This window comes from Dendrobium catenatum, unplaced genomic scaffold (genome assembly GCF_001605985.2).
Source record: "Dendrobium catenatum unplaced genomic scaffold, ASM160598v2 fragScaff_scaffold_646, whole genome shotgun sequence".
NCBI lineage: Eukaryota > Viridiplantae > Streptophyta > Magnoliopsida > Asparagales > Orchidaceae > Dendrobium > Dendrobium catenatum.
Genome location: NW_021319108.1, coordinates 521,305 through 530,440, shown reverse-complemented (window position 1 = coordinate 530,440; position 9,136 = coordinate 521,305).

Sequence of the window (9,136 nt, the reverse complement as noted above, 5' to 3'; positions counted from 1 at the left end):
AAAGGCCACATTTTTAACTTGTTACATATTCTTATTTTATGGTATCTTTGGGAAGCTCGTAATGAGGCTAAACATGATAATATTAAGATGGATGCGTCTCTTATTATTAATAATGTGAAAAGAAATGTTTTACAGTTTTATACCTATAAGGTTATTTCTAGCAAGACTTTTACTAGGTGTGAGATCTAGCGGTGATTTTTGGTATCAATCTGGATATGGTAACCTCTAATACTGTTGATTCTTTTGTTTACTGGATTAAGCCCAAACATCCTTATGTTAAATTAAACTCTGATGGGTCTGTTGGCAATTCTAGGGCTGGTGCGGGTGGTCTTATTCGTGACTCTCTTGGGGACATTTTGGCTGCTTTTGCTGCTCCTTTGCAGCAAGTGGATGTCATTATGGCTGAGTTGAATGCTCTCCTCTTGGGCCTGGAACTTTGTTTAAAACTTGGTTTTAATTGGGTGTGGATTGAAGTGGATTCTTTGTTTCTTGTCCAAACTATTAGAGATGGTTTTACGGGTAGTGCCCAGAATTTTTATATTATTAGGAAAATTAAGAACTTATTGAATTTGATGAATTTCGATATCTCTCATATTTTTCGGGAAGGTAATATCTGTGCTGATTGGTTAGTGAATAAGGGTTCTTTCCTTGTTGGCTATGAGGAATTGGATATTCTTAATTTAGATCGATCCTTTAAAGGGATGCTGTTGCTGGATAAGGCTTATATGCCTCATATTAGGTATGGGTGATATGTTTGGTTTTTGTCTTGTTCTGGCTCTATTATGTTGTGGTGTTCTGCTGCTGTAGTCACAGTTGTCTTTGGGTTTTTGGTTTTTGCTCAGTTATGCCTGGTGGCTGTTTGATTTGTGCTGGTTTATTAATAATGGGTTGATGTGTTGCAGGTATTTAGCGGAGCTGTTTTTGGTTGACAACTGGATAGTGATGTTTGTTATCACTGGCTGGTTGTTGGGTATTATCCTTTTTCATTTTTTGGATTGCCTGGGTGCTGGTGCTGGTAAAGCTGGTGTTTTGGGGGCCTGGTTTGAGTGGCCGTGGTTGGGTTGTGATATTTGTGTCTATGTCAAGCAGTGGAACAGGCTGTTTATGCAGGGTATTATGCTGTTTGGGGTTGGTGGTTGGAGGTTTTGGTATAATACTCAGGAGTTTGGGTTTTTTACTGTTATCTTTTAATATGTCGTGCTAATGGTTTTTTTTAGGATGCCTTGCAGGTACTTATACAAGTGGAACATAAATGATCACAAGGTATGCTTTTTTGGTTTTTGGCATTTCTTTTTTCTATATATTGTCCATTTTTGCATGAGAGATGTGCTGAAAGAGAACGAGATTATGTGGCTTCTCCTTTTTTGGGTGTTGTTGACTCACAGCCCTTCTTTTAATTTTTGCTATTTTTGTAATAGTAGGAAAAGGATCCACCGGCTCGTAGGTTTTTCAGTTTTCCTTCTAATGTTGCTCTTTCGAGCGATAGAGAGCTGGAGGAACCTTCTAAGGATCTTGTAACCAATTTTTTGTTATCAATGCGTAGGCCCCGCTGTGGGTTTTAACAAAAAAAAAAAGGAACAAAAGCAAAACAAGGTGATGATGTCTAGAAAAATAAAAAATAAAAGAAATGGGTTTTTAAAGTAAAATAATCGTCAATGAATTGAAACATTTAGACATTATTTAAATTTATATGCATTACGTATGAGATTCCTCTATAAGTTATAAGATAATATACAATAACAACATTCTTGATTGTTTAAAGACCTAAAATTTCAAAGTCTTTCGATCAAAAATATTTAATTTGTCATTTTTCTCAAAAGAATTTTTTTTAAGTTTGCAAACAAGCTTAATAATAGGGACTGAGTAGACATCATGAACATCCAATGTATTTTATTCATGCTAATCAAAACTTATCAAAAGTGTAAGCAAATTTACAATACCATCATAAGTTAGTTTTTTATACAGCAATCATAAATTTATTTGGCTACTAATTTTGCTATTATTTTTTCACAGCTTTTCTAAAAATTTCTATGGTGGAAATTTATTTTTTTGCAATAATAATATTTAAGTACTTTACCCACAGTAATTTCACGACCAACTTTATAATAAGCTGCAGCCATCCAAAACGGATCCTAATCCTAAGTATCTTACTTAGACCTTTTTTAAATAACGGAACTCATTTATATCTATCAATATTAGGCAGTTCACTTTGGTTTGTTAGTTGGGGGCTTTGACTACGAGCCAAAGGTCTTGAGTATGAAGCTTACGTATGTGATATGACTGTTAGTTTATCTTAATGTATCAAATGTCCAAAAAAACTTCTTTATCATTATTCTTTGTTAATAGTGGCGATAAGGAAGTTTGATGAGCCAATGTTCACCTTTCCTTTAAACTCATTTTTTTTTTCCTCTCCTCCTTCGCTTCATTATTGATGGAATGTTTTTTATGCTTAATCATTTTGTAGCATGTAGTCACTCTCCCTAAAAATTTCTTTCCCTTAATTAATGCTCTTTTAAGTCTTTTATAGCTACATACAATGATTTTAGGCGCATGTTTGGGACGGCTTTCTTACTGTTTCTTAAAGAAGCTTTCTAGTTTATTTTTTATACAAAAAACTGCTTTAAGAAGCAATAAAAAAGCCGTCCCAAAAGAAGCCTTAGAGTTTGTTTAGAGTAGTTTTTTTTCTCGCTTTGATATTTAGTTAGCCATCATAATTTTATTTGGCTTTTATTTTCTTAGTGCTTTCTTACTTCTTTTTAGAAATTTGTTGTGATGAAAAGCTATTTTCCATAACGAAAATAGGGCTTCGCTTGGGAAGGTTTTCATACTGCTTCTTAAAGCAGTTTTTTAGTTACAAAAATTTTAATTTTTGTACTAAAAAATTACTTTAATAAACAATAAATAAATTAGTTTCACCAACTTTTTAAATTGAGATGAGTTTCTAACCACCCACTATAAGAGAATCATGAAAAATAAAATATTGATTAGGTTGATTGGATTGCGTTTTATTTATTGGATTAGCATTAAAAGAACTATAATTAATCTATAACTAATTAATTTAAATTTATGTCACAATCATATCAAAATATATCCAAAAAAAAAAATATATTTGTTCTGACTAACACTACCAAAATACTGTAGATTTCGCAGCACTTACTAGCAGCGGTCGGAAAACCGGTGCTATAGAAGGATATAGGCAACGGTTTTAACCGATGCTATTTTAGTATTATAACTGCGGTTTTAACCGCCGCTATAACCGGGATATATTCGCCCCCATTTGCCCTAACATAGTCATTCGACCGATTTTGATCAATCGACTACTCGTTCAATTCGCTCGCTCGCTGAAACCCTTCTTCGTCGCCTCCGAATCGCCATCGACGACCGAATCGCCATCGACTGCCGAACACACCGGCGTTGACGTCAAACCCATTCCCGTCACTGAATCAGTCATCACCGATAAATTCCGGGTCGCCATTCGGTGTATCGGTCTTAGGTAATTTCCAACTCCTCTCATCTGCCCTAATTTTGATAGTCCGGTCACCATTTTGTAGCTATTCTTAGATTTAATAAATTCTTGAATGATTCTTGTGATGCATTTTAAATTTTCTGGTGATGCCCTAAATTTTGCATGCATGTTCGCCATTTATTCGCTATTTCAGCGTACGGGCTTGCTCAAGTGCTTTGGTAAAATATCTTTGTTTTATCTTAGAAATTATTTGTGCCGATAAATGTTGTAGTGTCCAAGCCAGACAAATATATATATGACTAACAGACCGATGAGGCGTAGAGGGCGAACAACATGTGCTCACATACAAAATATGCCGCCAGGGACTCGAATTCATATAGAGGTAAATGAAAATAACATACCTTGTACAATCCCTAAGTCGGTTTTGTTAGGAACATATCTTGGTGTTGTCGCAAGAGATCCTATTTTGGCTCCAATAGCCTTTCCTGATTGGAGAAATAAGGGTATGGAGCCCTATAAGAAAAAAAATGTTGGCTGAAGTTGAGGTATATATATTTCACTATAAATTTTTTATTATTATTATTTTTATAATATTAACTGACTCACTTTTTCAAATTCAGTCAAAATTTGAGTTTCCCGGTCATATACGCCATTGGATACTTCAGTCACTTGTTGTTAAATGGCGTAACTATAAAACCACTTTAAAGGCTGAGCATTGGGACAGTAGACCAATTGAGGAAATTTTGGAGGATGTTCCAGCTGGAGTAGATAAAATGCAGTGGTGTCAACTTGTTAACCAATGGTCAAAGCCAGCAGACAAGGTAAATATTAAGATTAAGTTTTTTTGTTTAAATATTTTAAATTTGATTACTTAATATTATCATGTATCACAGGAAAGAGCTGCAAAAAATTCTGTGAATGCCAAAAAGCAAACTTGTCCTCACACAATGGGTCGTGTGAGCTCAGTTCGGAGACAGAAGGAAACAGTATGAATTTAAATGTTTAATCATAGCAATTAAATACTTCATTTACAAACTAATATTTCTTATTATAAATTTTTTGTAGTCTATTAAGGATAGATTACAGTTATGGAAAATAAACAGAATGCATAAAGATGGGACTTGGTCATCTGAAGATGCTATGCAACGATGGGTAAATTTAAATAGTGTTTCTAAATTATTTTTTATAATTAGTTTTTCAACTGATTTAATTATATGTAATTTTAATGTAGACTCAAGCATGTAATCTTCTAGCTGAGGAAGGGTTGACACCTGAACAAGGAAACATTGAAGCTAATGAGAAAGTTTTTAGCATAGTAATGGGTCCAGAACATTCAGGGCGAGTTCGTACACAAGGATTTGGTGTTACTCCCACTCGATACTTTCCTCATAGTACAAATGAAGCAGGTGGTGGAAGTGCTAGTAACTTTGGTCAAATAGCAAGTCTACGAGAGGAGTTCAATGCATTTCGTGATGAGATGCGACAAATTGTGCAACAGTTTCAAATGAATCAACCAAGACATGGAGGATCTGAAATGGTATGAAAAAATAGTAATTTAATGTTAATTGTATATTTCTTGATTATTAATATCTCATTAATTTCATTTTATTTTCAGGGTGGCAATGAAGATTCATCCAATACATGATAGTCTTCTGCAAACCTATGTTGCTTCTGCTGATAAGCTGTAGTTTTTATTTTGATGCTTTGTAGTTTTTATTTTGATGTTTTGAGTAGTATGAACTGTACTAGATATTTCATGTATTTTTGAACTGATGTTGTTATGACTGCTTGTACATGAAATTACCTTGTTAGTTTGACTTGAAAGCTGTTTGGTTGCAACTGAGATTGTTATTCAAAACTAGTTATCTCTTATTTTAGTTTGTTTATTGAACTGAGATTGTTATTATTATGTTTGTTTAATTGGTCTGCAAAACCTGCTAAATAATCTCAGCTCCAAATCCAAACCTGGAAGCTTCAGTAATTAAATTTGTGACGGATTGCAGGCTAAAGAAAAGCTATCGCTATTTTATGCGTGTTTGATCTGGATCTAATTTTATGCGTGTTTGGTCTGTAACATTCGTTTTTAAAAAAAAATTATGGTCATTTAGTGGCGGTTATAACTGCTACAATACTATAGTTCTGCAGCGGTTAAAACCACCACCATTCTGTAGCTAATTTTATATTTTAAAATTAGATGTTGTTATGCCCGCTGCGATTCTGGAATATTGTTGCGGTTATAACCGCTGCAATATTCTGCATTCCACAACACTACCCTGCCGCTCCTGAAACCGCTGTGAAATGTCTTTGCAGCGTATTGTAATCACGGCGGACATCCAGTGGTCATAAAACCGCTGCGAAATTATTTATGGCGGGTAAACCGCCGGGAAAAGTTGAAATTTGTGCTGGGAAATGCTTATTTTTTGGTAGTGTAAGTGTATGTCACAATCTTAAATTTTTTTTCTTGCGTTTTTTTTTTTTTTTTTTTTTAATGTAAAATTTCTTTAGATTTCCAATCATACCTATCCCAATCACCTTCCTTGTGGTGTTATCTCTAAGTGTAACATTGCCTCCACTACTGACTTCCAGCGATATGAATTGTGCAGTATCTCCAGTCATATGCTTTGAGCATCCAATATCCATGTACCATATTCTCTCATGAGGTCTTGTGTGAGAGCGACCCTACAAAATTATCAAACGTTAGACCTGCGAACCCAAACAAGTTTGGGTTCTCCTTTTGGCAATTTATAAAGAGATGCATGTATGATATGTCTAGGTTTATGCATCTTAGGTTTCCACACCAATTAAGTTTTCTTCTTCAAAGTATAGTTGTGAGCTATGTGACCAAAAAAACCACAATTATTACATTTGACTTTTGGAAAAGGATTCCTAAGTCTACTACTACTATTCATATATTTTTTAGGGTTTGCATAAATTTAGGATACAAAATAGGATTAGTGAAATCTTCAAGTTTATGGGGTATCCTATTATCCTCGAGAGCTTTTATCATTAATTTGTAAAATAAATTCATATCTTCCAAAATTTAATTTGTATAATTTGATCTATAAATCTTGCTCTCTAATTCATCCTTAAAATTTTTAAAATCTTTTTCAAGTTTAGTATAGGATGATTTTAAATTTTCATGAATTTTATTCAAGTTATCAAACTCATCAAGTAATTTCATATGGTTGTCATCAATTAAAGCATAATCATTTCTAAGGATTTTATGATTCTTTTATAGTTCTTCAAATTCTAAGCTTAGACTAGCATGCATTTTTTTTCATTTTCCTATATGCATCATACATGTGTTCAGAAACTTAAAAAAGTTCATTATAACTTAAGTCACATACCTCTTCTTGATCTGTCTGATCAAGACTACGGCCATTAAACACAAATTAGTGACTTCCTCTACCTTTTCTATCTCTGACGAGTCTGAACCTGAGTCCGCCCAAAAAGCTCTTTGGAATTTCTTCTTACCCTTCTTTAAAAAAGGTTTCTCCTCTACCATCTCTTTACTAGGAGTGGCTTTAAGTTTTGGGCAATCTGTCTTTATGTGAACAGGTTTCCTGCACTTATAGCAAATAACATCATTTGAAACTTTGGCATTTCTATTAAATTTAACTCTATTCCATTGCTGGCGTCGCTTCTACTTCCCCTTCAGAAAGCTTCTGAATTATCTAGTCATCAATGCGATGTTGTTTTCATCCTCAGGTTGTGAGTGTTCACTCTCAGACTCTTCCACTTTCAGTGCTATGTTCTTCTCCCTTCGTGGTTTACCTGTATCAATCTTTCTTTGGCTAACTCCTTTCTCGTAAGCAATTAACGAACCAAGAAGATTGTCAATAGAGTAAATATTTAGATCTTTAGACTCTATAATTGCAGTAATTTTAGCATCATAAGTAGTAGGCAAACAACGAAGAATCTTATTAACCATTTAGCATTCGTTAGTTCCCTACCTAATGCTTGTAATGAGGTGACTATTTATGTGAATCTTGTGTACATATCAGAAATGGATTCATTAGGTTTCATGCAAAATAGTTCATAATCATGAAACAAGATATTATGTCTAGATTGCTTAACCTCATTAGTCCCCTCATATGTTATACAAAGTTTATCACATATGTCCTTTCCACTCTTGCAAGTAGAAACCTGCATGTAATCTTCTGATTTAAGTTCACAAATGAAACTGTTCAAGCATTTGGCATTTAGTTATACTAAGTCACGTTCTTCAACTATCCAGTCCACAAAAGGTGTTTCAACTCTAACTCCGTCAACTAGTCTAGTTGGTTTTGTATACCCTTCCTAAACTAAGATCCACATACGATAATCAAGTGACTGTAAAAAAGTAGACATGCGTGTTTTCTAAAAATGAAAAGAAATATTGTTGAATAGTGGAGGTCTAGTTCTAGAGTAACCCTCAGGTGTATTTTGGTTTCCAAATGTAGCCATCTATGTTAATCAAAAAGTAGTCTAAACTTATGATTTTGAAACTAAGCTCTGATATCACTTGTTGGAACTTGTTCACTATGATTTAGGTTGTTAAACCTAAGCTTTTGTCCCAGCGGCTAACCAACAGGGGGGTGTGAATTGATATTTTAAAAAAAAAATTTACACTCTTTTAAAATTTAAAACCGAGAATTTAAATTTAGTGAATTTTATAGAAAAAGTTTTTTAACCACAATTTTGAAACAGTAAAACAGAATAATAAAAAGTAGCAAAAAAATAAAAGACACTAGATTTATAGTGGTTCAATCAAACTTGACCTACATTCACTCCTCGGAGGCACCCTCCAAGTATTGCACTAATAACACTAGTAACTCTCTTTTTACACCCACAACAAGGTAGAGAAGCCTTTATAAAACTCTCTTCCACCACTACCTAGTGCAGCAGAGAACCGTCGTCCATTTACACTCTTCCTAGTGTTGGAAGAGAATCGTCCGTCCTTTCACACTCTCCCGGTGTGGGCAGTGAACCCTTCGTCCTTTCACACTCTCCTAGTATGGGCAGAGAACCCTTGGTCCTTTCACACTCTCCTAGTGTGGGCAGAGAACCCTTCGGCTGTTCACACTCTCCTAGTGTGGGCAGAGAACCCTTCAGCTGTTCATACTATCCAAGTGTCGGCAGAGAACTAGATCTTCTTGACATATCTTCTTCATAAGAAATCTAGAAGGAAGAAAGAAAAGAGTGAAGTAAACACAAATCAAAAGTAAAGATTCTTTCCTTTGAACACCAAGTGAAGCCTTCATGCTCCAGTAGGAAGAATCCTTCTTCAAACACTCTCTCACTCTCTGTCCTTGACTCTTCTTTCAATAGGCATGAAGATCAGTAGGAAAAAAGATTAAGTGGTAGTTTAAATTGGTCTATTTATTTAAAGGACAAGAAAAACCGTCTAAAAATTGCAAATTTTTAAGTCAACACGAAGTTGATCGTCCCGTACGATCGTGTATCGTCCTGGACAATTTTACTTAAATGCATGAAAATGAACCAAATGTTTATTGGTACGAATTGATATCGTACCCGAGCATCGTCCCGTACGAACTTTGTTCATCCAGTATGAATAGTTATACCATAGGTCGGTTCTCAAAAAAACTGCAGAACGTCGCCAAAATTTGAAGAGTTAGTTCACTTCATCTTGGGACGAATATGAGTTCATCCAGACAAAATTTTTACAGG